This window comes from Corvus kubaryi, unplaced genomic scaffold (genome assembly GCF_017639235.1).
Source record: "Corvus kubaryi isolate FWS band 111438036 unplaced genomic scaffold, C.kubaryi_AGA036_p1.0 71, whole genome shotgun sequence".
Lineage (NCBI taxonomy): Eukaryota > Metazoa > Chordata > Aves > Passeriformes > Corvidae > Corvus > Corvus kubaryi.
Window position 1 is genome coordinate 7,787,078 of NW_024582059.1, and position 16,523 is coordinate 7,803,600.

Below are 16,523 nucleotides of genomic sequence, written 5' to 3' on the forward strand. Positions count from 1 at the left end.
ATGAAAACTGAACTCTTTCCAGTTAAAACAATTGCTACTAGAACTTTGGCACACAGAGCATGTAGAGAATGGTGTGAGCTGCTTCAGTGGGGATTGCAGCCAATCATTTTCAAATTTGGGTGCCTCAAGAGAGGCAGCTTAATCCATATTTAGACACCTATATTGGAAGTGTCTGGTCTGGCTTCACTGCCAGCACCCACAGATCCTATGGGTGTCTTCCACTGTCTGTCAAATCCAGGATATTGGAAAGCAAATCTATGTCTTTTAGGGGCCTAAATTAAGAAACATTTTTTGGCATTAAAAAAAAAAAAATCTCAGGCCAAAATTTTAAATGCTTTGATCAAAATGTTCCTCTTAGGTTGTTAACTGCTTTTTAAAACTAGTGTATTAAGCATGTCCTCATTGCTTTGGAGCACCACGTGGCCCTACCTCAGATGGATTGATGGAGAAATAGAAGTCCTGGGGTAAGAAAACAGAATATAATTTATTTACTGAAAATTGATCGACATACAGCATTCAGTTTTGGGTTGAGGATCTTTGCATGGAAATATTTGGACTATATTATCAAAGTGTGTTGAAGTCATTGTGTAAATAATACAACAGTTAACCAGTCAAAACATTCATCTGACTACTGTATACCTCCCTACTGTTTAAATTGGTTTGGAGGATCCCTTTTCTTCAGGGTTTAGACATCTGTCAGCCATGGATAACTGTTATCTTACAGAATGTCCACACCTCACATATACTTCTTCAGATCTGGGAAGTAATGGGTTACATTGATAACCATGGTAAGTTGGTAAATGGGTTAACAACTTAAATAAATGCATGAAAGTGCATGAATAGTCAGAAAGTGCCAGAGTAAAAGGAGGAGTAATGTTTCTTCTCTTAGTTTGAGGAGAGGAGAATAGCAACAGAACAGATGAAAGATTAGAATATCCCTCAATAAGCAAGCAACATATAATCACCCAATATTACTGTCAGTTCAGTGAAAACCTTCCAAGGGTAGAGGCTCTACTGGGTCTCCAGGGAATCTCTTCTAGTGCTTCCCTACCATTCGAAATGTATTCCTGCTATTAATTAGTTTGTAGACTGAAACCTATTCCTTTTTTTCCTTGGAGCACATGAAGAATAGTCCCTTAACTCTATGCAACAGCCTTTTAGGTACTTGAAAACTTCCATCCACATTCAGTGATCTCCTCTTTATTTAAAACACATGAATTAAATCTTTTTCTGTAAATCTTTGTCTCCTAGCCTTCAGTCTGTTTCTTTGTTCTCACATGAGATCTTTCCAATTAGGGGACAAAAATCTTCCCAACTGGACAAAAGTCAAATCCGGACAAAAAAAAAAATGCCCAAACCTAAGAAAAAAGGCTTCACAACTAAAGTAATGATTGTTTGAAGAATTTTTCTTTTGAATCTGACACTAATTAGTGTATTTTGATATTTGCTTATTCAAGCATTGGAAAAAATGATGACCAATTTTCAATACTTTCTGTAACGTGCTCTTTTCTGCGCAGTGTCATGGCAGTTGCCTATTTTTCAGGCAGGGTAGTGCTGATCTACTCAATCATTCCTCATGCTGAAACTGTTGTAAAACTTAGATCTTTCTCTGTACTTTTGTGTTGTTCTCTGGACCTCTTTTTAAAAAGTCTTCCTGCCCTTCCCATTGCCATCTTATACCTAGGTGGCTTTAAGTGAGAATTTATGTAGACTGGCTATGAATTTATGTAGTTCAGCCATTTCACGTTTGCATTCCATTAGAACTTGGGCAGGTGCCATCCAGTTCTGGTGGTTTGAGTATTCTGTCAATTTGTTCTATAATCTGTTCCACTAACACTTCAGTTTGTGACAGATTCTCTAACACCTCCTCTGAAAAGAAGAGTTTCAGCATGGAAACTTCCCTGAGTTTGTACATGGCAAATGCTTTTATGCCTTGCTTATCTATTGGCTCTCACACTTCTCTGGCAAGCTTTCTGCTCCTGATGTGTTTGAAAAAGAATTTATTATTACTTTTTATGTCTCTGCAAGTTTTTTCTCAAAGCCTGGTTTAGCATATACTCACATTTAACCTTTCAGTGCTTGTGGCCTTGTCTGAGGCCCTCAGTTGGACAGAGCCTCAAATTTATGAAGACAGCCTTTTTGTTCTTAAGAACTTCCCTCTACATTCAACCAAGGCCAGGTTGGAGAAGTCTTTGAGTAACCTGGTCTACTGGAAGGTGTTCCTTCCCACTGCAGGGAGGTTGGAAATAGAAGATCTTTAAGGTCCATTCCAACTAGGCCATTTTATGACTATGACTCTGTGGTTCAGTTTAGATATCCTAATTTTATTCTTTTAGGGCAGAAGGCATATTGCCCTAAAGTGAGGAGAGCTTCTGATACAGTGTCTTCAAATACAGTCTTACGTCACCTGCAAAAATGTTGTATTTTGGGACCCTGTTTACCAAAAGTTAGAAGAATGATTTTGATTTAATCCTTAGAGAGTCCATTATCTCAAGTGGTGGTTTCTTTGTTTGATGTTTGATGTTTTTCTTCCATTCTTGTTTCTTTTTTTTTCCCCTAAAAATGCCCCCTGTAGCATTTTCATAGAAAGTATTAGCAGCTGGTTTCCATTTTGGTTTATCTGAAGTCTTTATTACCTTCTTGTACAGACTCCCTTTGTTTCTAAGGTATTTTCTTTTTTGGATTTTTGGAGCAGAATTTGGTTGGGGGTTTTATTGTTTTGTTTTATGTTTTTTGGCTGGTCAGTTGGTTCTTTTTTTTTTGGGGGGGGGGGTTGTGTGGTTTTCAGTTGGTTGTTCATTTGTTTGTTTTTGGTTTGTTTTCTTTGTTGTTGGTTTTGTTTAGTAGGTTTTTTTGGTTGGGTTTGCTTTGGTTTTCTGCTTGATTTCTTTTTTGGTAGTGTTTTCTTTTTCCCCTTGTTCCCAGTAAATCAGACCCTATCTCATTTTCTTAACCATGCATTGTGGCTTTTCTTTTCTACCTAAATCTGGCCCTCAGCATGGCAGGAAGATTTCAGAGACTGTGAATTTAGAACATCCTGGTTTGCATGATTTAACTCTTGCTTCAGAACCCTCTCTTACCTCACTGCTGCTTTGAAAGTGCTAAGAGGTTACATTTTCTACTTTACATACAGTCTTAGTCATCTGCTTTCCCTATCAGGATAACTGTGGTGAGATTACAGAAATGTGCTTGCAGGCTCCTTCAATTATTTTTATTTATGAATAGATATTGATTTAAAACATTTTCTTCTGCAGAGAAGAATGAGCTAAGGAATCCATCTCTGCTCTTTAATCGGGAGAGCACATTTTTATGACTTACACTATTTCTGCATATTTGTGCTGGAATCAGGTTTTAAATCTAAGAAAACTAAAAGAAGAGATAATGGCAGAATAGCGCTAAATAGGGAATTCATCAGAGCAAGCAATCTACTGAAGCAAGAATTGTCCTAAACCTGGGGAATTAAATATATCTCATATTGTGCAGTTTTACTGTTGACCTTCCAATGTCCTTAGTAAATATTTCCATTTAAATTACTTGGCAGTGATTACATCTATTTTCATTCTTACGTGTGTGTTCTATTTGTCAATAGTGTTTGTTATGTGAGTGTAGTTTAATATTTGTGGTTTTTTCTTTTATTGTTTCTCTTTTCCAAAAGTTTTAAATTTTCTTCCTTCTGTTTAGTACTCTCTAATTTCATTTTTGAAAATAAGTTCAAAAGTGAAACTGCCACAACTTAGCTTTGTAAACCAAGCTTGATGTAAAAATCCCTAAGTGTTTTTTTTTTTTTTAATGGGAAATTCTGAGTTCAAGTATACTTTTCATGTACACAAACAGTTCACATTGCCACACAAGCATATACTTTTTGATCAAAAATAATAGATTAGTTTCAATGTATTAAGGTAGGACAATGTACTGGGGATGAGTGTTCCGGAAAACTCCAATGATTTTGCTTTACTATGCTATCAATGTTTATTCCAGGCAATCTTTTTCATTCTGAGCTTCTATTTTGCATACATTTCGTGCTCTTTCAAATTTTCTGTGAGACTGTTATCTTTATGGTTCACAGGCTTCAGGAAAATAAAAATCCTATGAAAATAGTTTTGTTTTGATGAGGAAAGAAGACATACTGAGAGTTACATATTTTCTGTCAAAATTCTCCGAGTAAGTCATAGAATAAACCTTCTTAAACACATATAAAAAATTATAATTTTTAATATGCTTTGATTCAGCTTGTCAGCAATAAAGTAATTTCCCAAAATGAAGAGCTGTTGAATTTGCAAATCTGTGCTGGAAATCCCTTTTTATGGTTTTGGTAATTTGCAGCTCTGGCTGCAAACTAAACAGTTGGATCAACACCTTTCTTCTAGAGAGCATGAACAGGAACAAAGGGAGGGGAAAAATACTTTGTTGTCTTGCTTCTGAGTTCTCCAAGGAATGGGACAAAGCTTTGGTCGAGTGAAAATAGGCATGGTATATGTTTCCTCAAAATCTCAGATCCTGGTAAACTTTAAAAAATAGCTTCACACAAGTTATAGACCATCCCACCATTTCAGTGCTTTTTCCTCAAATCACAGCTGGGACAGAGTCTTATACCAGAGGCAACTCCCAGTTCCTCTTGTTCACAGGAATTCATTAAAAGGAGGGCTCGATGGGGAAGAAAACACAGTAATATTTCCTTCTTTAGAAGATAGTTCATATTGTGATAGTTTGTTCATTACAAAAGGTTATGTTAATTCCCACTAAATGACAATAAAAAGTTCATCATTAAATTGCACACATAAATGTGTTGTGTTTTTTAAAAGAAGCATCTTCCATGTAAACAAGGTGATACTATGATTGTAAATCACTGTGTCAGCTCTGATGAAAATCAACTTGTTATCCTAAGCCGCAGTTTCACCTAAGCATAATTTTTCAAGAGCTGGAAGACTCTTTCTGGCCACAGCAAACACTCTTTCAGGTGCATCAGGCTTCTCTTGTCAATTAGAGTTGGTTCAGTATAGCACACTGGACACAGACAGCAATCACAACCAGCCATCTGTGCTTTTAAATAAGGTTTTCCAGGCTAAATCCTCATCAACACAAATAATTATACTCACCACAGAAATCAGCTTGAAAATTAGCTGAATACACCTGACAGAGTATGTTTGTGAGAGAAACTCCAGGACTGCAGCTCCACCTGCTCATACTTTTTGTCAGTTTGTGTTCTGTATCTTCACAGAAGAAGTTAACCTCAATATTTTAGAAATATTTTTATGAGCATTATTTCCCTTTAAATGTTAACAAAAAAAATTTCCAGATGCTCCATTGCCTTGATATGCTGCATTTACTGAGTCCCCTGCATCCTGCAAAATTTCATTGTCCAATGAATATTAATCAAAGCTTTTCTTGAAGAAAAATGATACTGTGAACAAGTCTTTTGATCTGTTTTTTCTTTCACGCAACTCCCACAGATTATATTTATTTATGTAATTTTTTAAAAATATTCAAAATGAAATTAAAAACTCTAACATTTCAATCTTTTAAAACTCATTAAAAATCGAAAACAATCTTAACAGAAACCATTGCGACTAATAGAGAGCAGCCCAGAGGATACAATAAGTCTCCAGCTGGCTGGACGTCTCTGCAACAAGAAAACGGAAAGGCAGTTTGTCTCTCCGAAATGTATAGCCAGAACAGACCTCCCAGACATAAGAATAGGAGTTACAGATTTTGGCAGGTTGCTCTGAACCACTTTATTATGCTAGTATAGTTGAGTACAGTGCTGTAATTTCTTCAGAGCAGGCTGCTTCTGCCACTCTACTTGAGATTTTCCACCCAAACATGACAAAGATAATAGGAGTAAAAGAGGGTAATTATTAATGTAGGTAACTTAGTAATACAGCAATATAGGCCACAGAAAACATGAAAAGAATATGTAACATTGAAACTAATCAGGTCAGAAGTTCATAATGAAAAGCCATTGCTGGACAAAGAATGGTCAGCTCATTTAGAATAAAGTAGCCTTAACAAGGAACACACTGACCAGGCTCAAGTAAAATTAAGTCCAAAGAAGAATAAAATAATCTCAAACCATCAGTCTACTCAAATTCTCAGTGATACTAGAGTTTTTCTCTCCGTTCTTGGAATGCAACTACTTTTAGCATTAGAAACAATAAATTGAAATGGCTTCCTCCTGAATACTCAGTTTATATGAAGCCAGTCAGCCAACGATCGAGACACTGATGCATTTGTTTTGTGCCATTTCAAACACTATCAGTTTGATACGATGTGGCTACTGTTCCTCTTAAGGCTACTTAAGTTTCACACCATAGTTCCATACATGTGCTTGCCCTTAGTAAGAACAGAACCAAGGGTATTTAGTCCAAAGGGCTGAGGCGTGCATTTGGTGCAGAAAGCTTTCCTTGTTCTACAAACCATGTTGTAGAACAGAAGACTATGGAAAGTGGCCTGGCCTCGCATCACACTGTCTCCCTGGGAAGGTTCTAAACACTTGAACTTACAATGAAATTTGATTGTAGTGAGATAGAGAAGAATTTTATTCCTACTGCAAAATGCCCTTTAAACCATCTATTCATTTGTGCCTGCTTGTCTTCTATTTATTCCCAAATGTGGAGATTAGGTAACAGATTGCATTGCCATGTGAAACTGAAAATGCAAATAATCTGCATTTTTTAACACTTTTGTGTGAAAGTTCCACAAAATGAGAGTGTGAATTGTGATTTACGTTTGTATTGAAACTAAGTGGGATCATGGTTTGGGAAAAGCAAAAAATAATTCCTCTAAAATTCCTCCTGCAAAATGTAGATAAATGTTAAACTAATGTGATAAGACAATTAGGTGATATTTTAAACTATTCTGCACAAACACTCTCACTTTGTGTTTGCATCTAGATATAAGGTATGTCTATTTTGGCTCATGATGTTACAGCTCAAATATAACAGAATTTTAGGTACTTAGTTTGAGTAAGACAGTGATTGCAGTTAGTGAAGCTATAAATGTCTACTAAATAATCACACAGAAAAACCTCTATATACGAGCCAAACACCATAAAATTTCACAATTATCTTATGAGATAAATGTGACACATTTAGAAGAGAACATAACTTCCCTGTCATCTTCAATTCCAGTAGAAGCTTGTGGAATATTTCTTTTTTACTCAAATGTAACATTCACCTAATGGTCTTAGTTATGTGTTGAGAAAACATGCAAAATATAGGTTATCATTAAGTTTTTATCTGTTTGAAATTAATTCTGTGAAGGACCATTAGAAATGGAAAAAAATAAAAAAACTTATTTTTATCTTAACAGTCAAGTAGTTTGTATCACTGTGACCATCTGTATGTGTTCAAGATTTTGACACTTATGATGGTAATATTTTTGCTGAATGCATAATGAAAGTGTGTATCATCTGCAAGCAGCAGTCATTTCTGGACAGGTGCCAAAAGAATGCTGTCCATGGAAAAGACCAAGAAAATCCTTGCTTCCTTTTCCTTTGAGGACAAATTTTTTTTTTTTAATTTTTTATTTTGTAAATAGACAATTCATTGGGATGACTGCCCACAAGGAGACCAAACAGCAGCAGAGGAGAATTGGAGTGTTACGGCAATTCAGCATTCACAGTGGGATCACCCATCATTGTTGGGAAATGAACGGTAAGCCCTCATTGTAAATTTGACTTCTTGCACAGCTCGTAGCATCCTCAAGACAAACTTATGAGCAAGGCAAGTGTGAGGCAATTGTTTGCCCTTGATACAGCAAATGTAACAGTTAAAAGATGGGCTTGTTTTGAGACGAAATGATCTTTTCTGAGAACCTGAAAAGCAAGTTACTTCTTGGTTTATGACTTTGCATAACCTCTTTCCCTTAAATTAAACTTGTACCTAGAAAGTCACTATGTATTTAACCTTCCTAATAGCACCATATGTAGGAGTCTATACTTAACTTGACATAAAAAAATTCTCCTCCTCTACTACCCACACAAAAAGAGTTACTGATGATCATTTTAATCTTTAGATACTGTTTAGAAAAGTAAGGAGGAAAAAAGTTTCATAATGGATTAACCTTCACATCTTGTCTGAAGTAGGAGTCCTGTAGAAATGAATAATTGGCAGCTTCTAGCTCTTTCAAATTCATGAAACCTCCCCTCATTTCATAGCTTCAAAAATCCTGTTTATTTGAAGTAAACTAATACTCACATTTCTTCCAACAAAGTCCATTTGCCACTGAAGTAGGAAAGTAAATTCAAAGTATAGCTATGTTTTCTTGCATCTGTATGTCAGGAGGACTATGTCTAAAATGCTCTGAGCACCATACAGACCCAACAAACTAAGATGACAGGGAGGCAGACCTCAGAGAACACAAGCAATATGAAGAACATTTTTACATTCCACTCCACACTAGCCCTCTAAAGCTGAAAGCACTCACCTACGTTTTACATTAGACACTGTTTCAGTGGGCAGTGTTGGTTTTAAACCAAAATGATGAAAACTCAAATGCAGGAAGTGAATTTTCAGTTAGTTCCATCAGTACACAGCTAACCCATGTGATTGATGGTGTCTGTATTAGCAAGTATGTGCAAGCAGAAGTTCTTTGCTCTTACCAGAAGCAAGAATTAGGCTCCTACTTTTCACTGAGTTTGACAACACTGAGATTTTTCAAACTAAGCAAAAATTGATTTCTCTTTCCAGTCATACCAGAAAGGAAATAAGCCAGCTTCATCTTGCTGCTCTAAAAACACCAAGGAGATATATTTGTATTTTAAAGCATATATGAAAAGGAAAGCACAGAATGTGAAGTGGCCCTTTGACACATCAATAAATCCCATCTAATCAACATAGTTCATTTTTCCTCTTACTATAATTCAGTGAGAAAAGCCAAAGTGATCTTTGCAGCTGCTGCTTTTCAATACAGATACTCAGAGATACATGTCCAACAATATGTCCTGGAAACTTTTAAATATTCTGAAGTCTTGTAAAAGAATAAATCACACAGCAATAAATCCATTGTACCATATTTGGAGAGAAGGTCTGTGAATATACACTGTTATTTAGAGGAATAGAGGAATCCTGAAAACACTTTCTATTACCCCTATGCTTTCCTACATTTTTAAAATTAGTACACAGTCTGCAAGTAGAATATGCTTTTTTATCTTTTTGCATTTTTGCTTCTATCTTGGGTTACCTTGGGATAACAAAAAAAAAAGCTCTCCTTTGCTATCATCTGCAGAGGAGTATAAATACAAATATAAATAGGATATAAATAGGCTTACAGCAATAATTTTGAGAAAAATATTCAGATATCTTATAGCCAATTCTAAAAAATAAATAGTTATCCAGTTGTATACTTTCAACCAGAAAATGCAAGTCTTTGAAGTTTCCTACTGCATGCAGCCTCACATAAATAAATACAAAATCTAAAATAAAAACCAAATTAAAAAAACCAACCCAACCAAGACCCCCTTCCCCCAGAAATTTAATTTTAAAGCAACAGAATTTTTACATAATAATGCTACTACCATTGCCTTCTTGCCTCAGCAAGGATTTGTATCACAGGCAATGGCTTCAAGTGCTGTGAATAACAGACACCAGGTGTGATCTTGAACGAGTCATGTTTTCTTTATGCCCTGGTTCTTTTTTTGCAATACTGGAATAGTAACACTTTCTTTTTCTTTTACAGGGAGTCTATTAAGCACAGTAAGAGCTGTGAATGATTTCCAGGTAGATCACTGTAATTTTCTGACTAAATATGAAATTTAGCATGATATATACCTCTATGTTAGGGAAATTTATTTATTCATATCAAGGGAAACCAAGTATGGGTTTTCTCATCAACATTTCTTTTTCTTCCATCCTTTCCATTGAATATTTTACTTAAGTTCTTCTGTAACAGTTATTGCAGTGATAAATTACTGCCACCCAAGGGTAGTCTGACCTGCCTCCTTCACCTCCAGTCAGAGGTGTAGTCTTGTCTGTTTTGGTAATTTGGGTGGGAAGGTTAATATAACCTCATGAGCCTCACATTTAGTGTGCTCATGTAGGGAACAGTTCCAGGCTGAAATCCCATTTCTGAACATTCCAGTTCTACACTTGACATAAACGGATCCTGTGACAAGCCACTGCCATGGCTGACCCCAAGGTGAAGTTTGTCACATCAATTTGAGAAGCATTTTGAGGGTAATTACTCACAGCAAAGCTGGCCACCTGTCACACAGAGACAGGGAAAGGAGAAAGCGCTTGCAAGGTTTGTTTGTGTAATGACATGTACATCACATTGTCATTAGCTTAACTAACTGTATGAATGGCTAAAGTATAATCTCCCTCTCTGCTTTTTTTTTAAGGAATACATGAGAAAAAAATTAGCACAGAATCACGGTTAAAATCTGCAAGTCACTGTAGCTAAATACTATATATAGACAGCATTTCCTTCAGGAATTAGTGAAGAAATGTCATTATTTCAGCTGTGGCTATGTGAGCAGGCAGAAAACAATTGAAAAGTGCTGGAGCAGAGATCCTTAAGTGGTGTAGGAAGAAATACTATCTGAGTAGGCTATTCTTTTAATGTCCAATTCTCTACATCATTGGTGCTCCAGTAGTACTTTTTTTTGCAGTTCTGCTTTAGTCTTTATTCAGTTTCTGAAATCAGTTACATACCAGCACAGTGAGGAGATAGTACCATTTGGGCATGGTACAACAGTGAGAGATTTCCTCTAAGTATCATGAGAATTTTGTGCAATGCTGCTCAGTGTGTCTCATGGCCTCATCACAGCAATACCAAATTGCTTGTTGGAAGGGATCCTTCTGCTGTGGATGTCAGTTTGTAAGCGCTAAGCTTTTTTACTATATTGGATGCAAAAGAGCTAAACTACCAAAGGAGCTGGTGAAACCCTATCTCATTCCATCTTGCTCTTCTCTAATAGTCCCTGATGCCTGTGTTAGTTCCACTTCCAAGCTACATGCTGCCAAATGAGAAGAAAGAAATCAGGTCATCTATGAGTAAGTCTACCTACTCCTTTCAGCTTTTCAACTGGGGCAACAGAGGCGTAGTACTTCGATATTCAGCTGGGATTTAGTCTGCTCTTAAACAGCCAAAATAGAAGAGAAAGAAGTATGGGACACTGCCTGGCATTCTCTGTATTTATGTAGGACACGTCAAATCCCCCCATCTGTAAAACCAAATGTGCAAACACACAGCTCAATAACGTCTATACTTGGGATAGACACATGACAGTATTTCCCTGTCAGACACACTATTAGTGATTATTAGTTTGCCCAGTTCACACTGGCTGAGAGGTATTCCAAAAATAGAATAAGAACTAATGAAGACAGAGATTTGTGAGAAAATTACTTCCTGACCCTAAAGCTCACTATTTATTATAACTCTGAAGCAGCAAGTAAAGGTGCACAGTTGGTTAATCAGCTGGCATCTGTCAGGAGAAATACTTACAAGGAATAATAGTTGTTCTAGAAAATAGGAAACAAGTAAGAGGAATTATTTGCCTACAAATGGAATTGAAACTCGAGAGCTAAATTCTGGGCACAGTCCAGTTAGTAGAAGTGGGAAATGAGTAGCAAAGATCATGAGAGTTATGTAATTTTTATTTGAAAACACTGAGCCTCTTATCTTTAACACATTTACCAGCAAAACAGAAGCGACTACATTTTATATAAAGAAACAGAGTAAAACCATCACTTTCTAGAAATTGGAATTTAAAATTATTAAAAGTGTGGAAAAATGCATCTTTTTCATTTCTCAGCCTTTCTAATGTCAATACATACTAAACTAACATTGTTTCCATAGACTTAATGTGAAACTTCTGCCAGACAAAGCATACTCTTTGTTGACTCTGCAACAGGCAATTTAGAAACAACACAAAACAGAGGGGAGAGCTGCATGGCACAGCCAGTGATTTAAGCATATAAGAGTTTTGACTAAAACTAACATTTAAGGTTAGGCAACAGATAAATGGCCAAATATCACAGAAAAAAGCAACTATTTATACTATTTAAGGTGAGTCACTTAGAAATTAAACTTAGAGATGGGTTGCTAAAAAAACCTACCCTGAAATAAAAGACTGGAAGCAATTTCTATTTGGACAGTGAATAAGGAATAACCCCTCACACTGCAGTAGTAATTGTGACTTCTATCATATGTGCTGAAGAGATACTAGAAGAAGTCTCGAGTCAATTCCACTGGTGTAAACCAGAGAAGAGTAGAAGCAGAGCCTCCACAGAATATTCTGGAGCAGTTTATCTTTCCTGGAGGTGTGCAATGTCAGGATGACCTGTTGATTGTTTGTTAGACATTGTCAAGGGTAAGTAGTGGCTCCACTTTTTTGATTAAATATTAGCTAGTGGAAGGTCTAGAAATTCCTATCAAACAATGCAATTGGTTTAATAAATGCTATGGAGAATGAAGGGCTTAACCAGCAGTCTTAATGGCTGTGTTGCAATCAGAGAAAATGGGCTCAAATATATACAAGCACAAATAGGAAAGAAAATCTGTTTTGACTGATTTTTAGTAGTTGTTCCCAAACTGCAAAGCCATACCCTAAAAGACACAGTCTGTAATAACACTGCAATAAGAATTATAGCCATAAAAATTGGTATGTCTGGGAAATTTCTTCCAGTGGAGTTGAACTGGTGAAAGTACCACTTCTGATCAGATATACAGCAAAATTTGACCAGTACACAAAGCATTTTAGTTGCAGAGACAGACAAGCACAGCAGGTCTCCTTGAAGTACCTAAAGCACTGTACAGCTGTCAACTCCCATATAGATTTGGACAGATGACAGTGTTATGGGATCTTAATAAGTGATTTGAGATTAAAAAATATGTTCAGATATGCAGACCATGAGGTCCCTTTTTCCATCTACACAGCTGGGTTATATTTTCCAGTACAAAAGAAAGCTATGTTAGATAACAATTTATAACTAGAATTGGGAACAGAAACAGAAAGGTTGGTGATTTGTCTAAGATAAACTGACAAGAAGGATGCTACTTTTTGTCCAAGAGGATCTGATATGAAAACAATTGTGACCATCAAACTGAATGCACAGACTAGAATACATGAAGCTGTCCAAAAAACAGAAATCAAAATACAACATTATTTCTTGAATAAGAGTCCTGTCCCTTATGGCACATTGCCTCTTTTCTTCTGAATTGGTGAGAATTAAACTCTGAATTAATACAGCCTAACTGTTGGGGTAATTTTGTCACTGGTATGTATTTCAACTCCATAGGCAGAAAATACAAAGGGCACCAAGACTTTCATATTCCTTCTGAGCGTTTAGCTCTATAAACTGTATCAAAATTATGAAGAATAAGCCATACTTTGAAAGATGGAGAGAGATCTACTGTGAGAGAAGCATGGGCTGTGGATCTCACGTGGACTTTCCAACTTTGAACTCTAGGAGCTCAGATTTTCAGGCACAGCCCTGTGTACAGCATTTTTTGTTACCTAGCTGTTGACCATTGTATAATAAACTGCATTGACTAAGGAAGTGATTACAAATTGCAGCAAGCAAAATGGAAATTAGTAATAAGAAAAAAAATTCTCTTACAGTGAGAGTGGGTAAACTCTGGAACTGGTTGCCCATCCCTAGAGGTGTTATAACTAATGGGAATTTTGCCCATTGGTACCACAAAGTTGTCTCAGATGGTATGTAAGGAATCTTAGTTCCAGAAGCACAACAATGACTTTGCTTACCTGGATGGGCAGGAGGCAAAGAATTAAGCTTCTCAGCAGCTGACTGTAAGTAGTTAATACAGGTTTTCCAACAGTAAATTATGATTTACAGACCTGTTTGCCTTCTACCATAAAATGGCTACGTGTGTGGGTGCTCAAACAGTTGTCTATGATGTCTATCTTGGCTCCAGGAAGGCCATTTTTACACCATCTTCCATGATATCCAAGATGGAAACCTCATTTTCTGGTTCAATGCCTGATTAGATTTATGAAAAACTGCCTGGGTCATGAGGGTAATGGATAATGATGTCTACTGGAAATTCAGCTAAAAATGGATTTCCTCAAGGGTCTATCCTGTGAACTCTCCTGCTTTGTATCTTCACCAAAACCATGGATGAAACAAGGCTGATGAAGCAAATGATATACTAAAGAACAGGAAAGCCATTCAGAGGGACCTAGACTGACTACAAAACTGGGCAGAGAACTCACAGAATGCAAAAAGGTCAAAGGCAGAGTCCTATGCCGGGGATGAACCAACTCTCTGCATTGTTAGAGGCTGGACACTGCCTATCTGATTAGCAGTTTTCCAGAAAAGGAACTGGGAATCCTGGTAGAAAGCAACCTAAACACAGACCAGCAGTGCTCCCTGACAGCAGCAAAAGCTAACAGCCAATTGAACTTATTAAGCAGAACATAGTCAGATGGTCAAGGAAGGTGACTGTTCCCCCTCACTCAGTGTTTGTTAGATCACTCTTGGAATACTGCAGTGAATTTGGAACTCCTGCTGTACAAGAAAGGCAGTGATAAACTGCAACAAGCTAAGTGGAGTGTCACCAAGATGATCAGGGGCTGGAGCACAAGGCAGAAGGGAAGGCTGAGACAACTGGGTGTGTTCGTCTTGGAAAAGAGGGGGCTGTTTTGCTACTAACAACTTTCCACTACCTATGATAAAACTACAGAAAAGATGGAGCCAAGATCTTTACAATAATGCATAATGGCAGGACAAGAAAGAATGGTCAGAAATTAGGAGAGAAGATTCTGACCAAGCACAGGGAAAACTTGTTTACCAGAAGGATGCTCAAGCACCAGAGCAGGCTTCCTGCTCAGTGAGGCTGTGACAATTCTGTCCTCAGAGAACTTGAAACCAAACTGGACAAAGTCCTGAGCAGCTGGGACTGAATTCCGAGTTCATCTGGTTTTGAGCAAGGGAGTGAATACTTGAGCAAGGGGCTAAGTGATTCTATGGCCTAATGGTTACTGTGGCGTGTCTTCCTGATTGTACAAAAGAGTTCAATATAGGAACACCCAGTTTAAATAGATGAGAACTTGAAATCAGCTTTTCTCTCAAGCTGATATTTTCTTCTTTAATTACTCAAGAATATTACTAATTTAACAGAGTTCTGCTGTACCAAAGTCTTCTCAATGTCACTCATCCACCATACCTTCCACAGCTTCTCTAATTGTGAACACAGAGTCCAGCATGATGTTCCCACTGCTGCACAGTGCACAGAAATCTGGCTAGGTTTTTTCATGTTATTCTCCTGTAAAAGCCTGGCTTTGATGACAAAGTTATCAGCAATCTAACCCTATCTCTCACTGTATCAGGATGCACATTAAAGGCACATGCAGGGGAGGAAGCTGCATTATATATACAAGCATGGGTTTTTATTGTTCTCTGCTCTTTGTCTCCTCGAAAAATCCTCTCCCTGTCCTGAATGTTCATCATAATAGCTAAGAAATGGAGACAGAATTGCTTTCCAGCTTTAATAATGAGTACAAAAGTGAAGGAAAAAGGTTTTGTATGCAGTTTCTGGAATTTTTTTTAATAGCAAATATTGCTTCACATAATTAATTTATGCAAATATTCCCATGGAGTAACTGCGTCAAACTCCTCAACAACTTAGAACTGCTATGCTTGTGTTACTGCAAAGCCTTCTGATGCCTGATGGCTTTGGCAGAAATCTAGTAAACAGACATAACTCAATTACAGGAGTTTTAATACAAAATTGAATTATTTTGTTCATAACATTGCTGTTCTGAATGTTTATTAAACTGTCCTGCTTTCCTTATGTGTTGATTAAATGGAAGTCAAACTGATAAAATAATTTGATGATATTATGCTGAGTTTTCTGCTGATATAAATTGGCACAGTACCAGGTTTTGCCTAGTAGTTTCAGTAGAGCAGCAGAAATTTAACAACCGTGCTTTATAGCCTCGGCAACTTAAAGCAATTGAGCATAAGCTTGAGCAACTAATCAGCAGGCTGAAGAACCCAAGTGTCTCTGGTCTGTTTCCTTTGTTTTGTTTTGTTAACTCTATTTCTAAAAATAAATGTTGCTGTAGAAGCACCTCTAAAAAGCAAATGAGTGGAAACATTCTGTAGTGCTGCTAGTGATTCTTCTGTGCTTTGGGAATCTCTGACATTAACAAGATAGTAATTAAGGTAATCTCAGGCAATACAGGCATTTTCAACAAGAGTAGGCAATAATATCTAGGTTAGATTCAAGTGTGGTTTTTATGTTAGAAAGCTTGTAAAACTTCTTAAGTTTTGTTGCTTGGTAAGTTTGAAATACATTAAGACTTTTTCAAAAGCAATCTGGTTTCAGCGTTTTTCAAAGCTATATCTAACACAACTTTCCACATTTTTTGTTATTTTATTGTACAATTGCATATGATGAAACTTTAAAGCAAGAAACCAAGCAAGATGTTTCATGTTTCATGCACAGTCCTCCGACATAGAGCAGAATAAACTGACTTCCTAGCACAAGGCACCTACTTGCTAGTTGGAGTCAAATTCCTAAGTCCTCAGTACAGGAAGAAAAAGGGAAAAAGAGAGAAG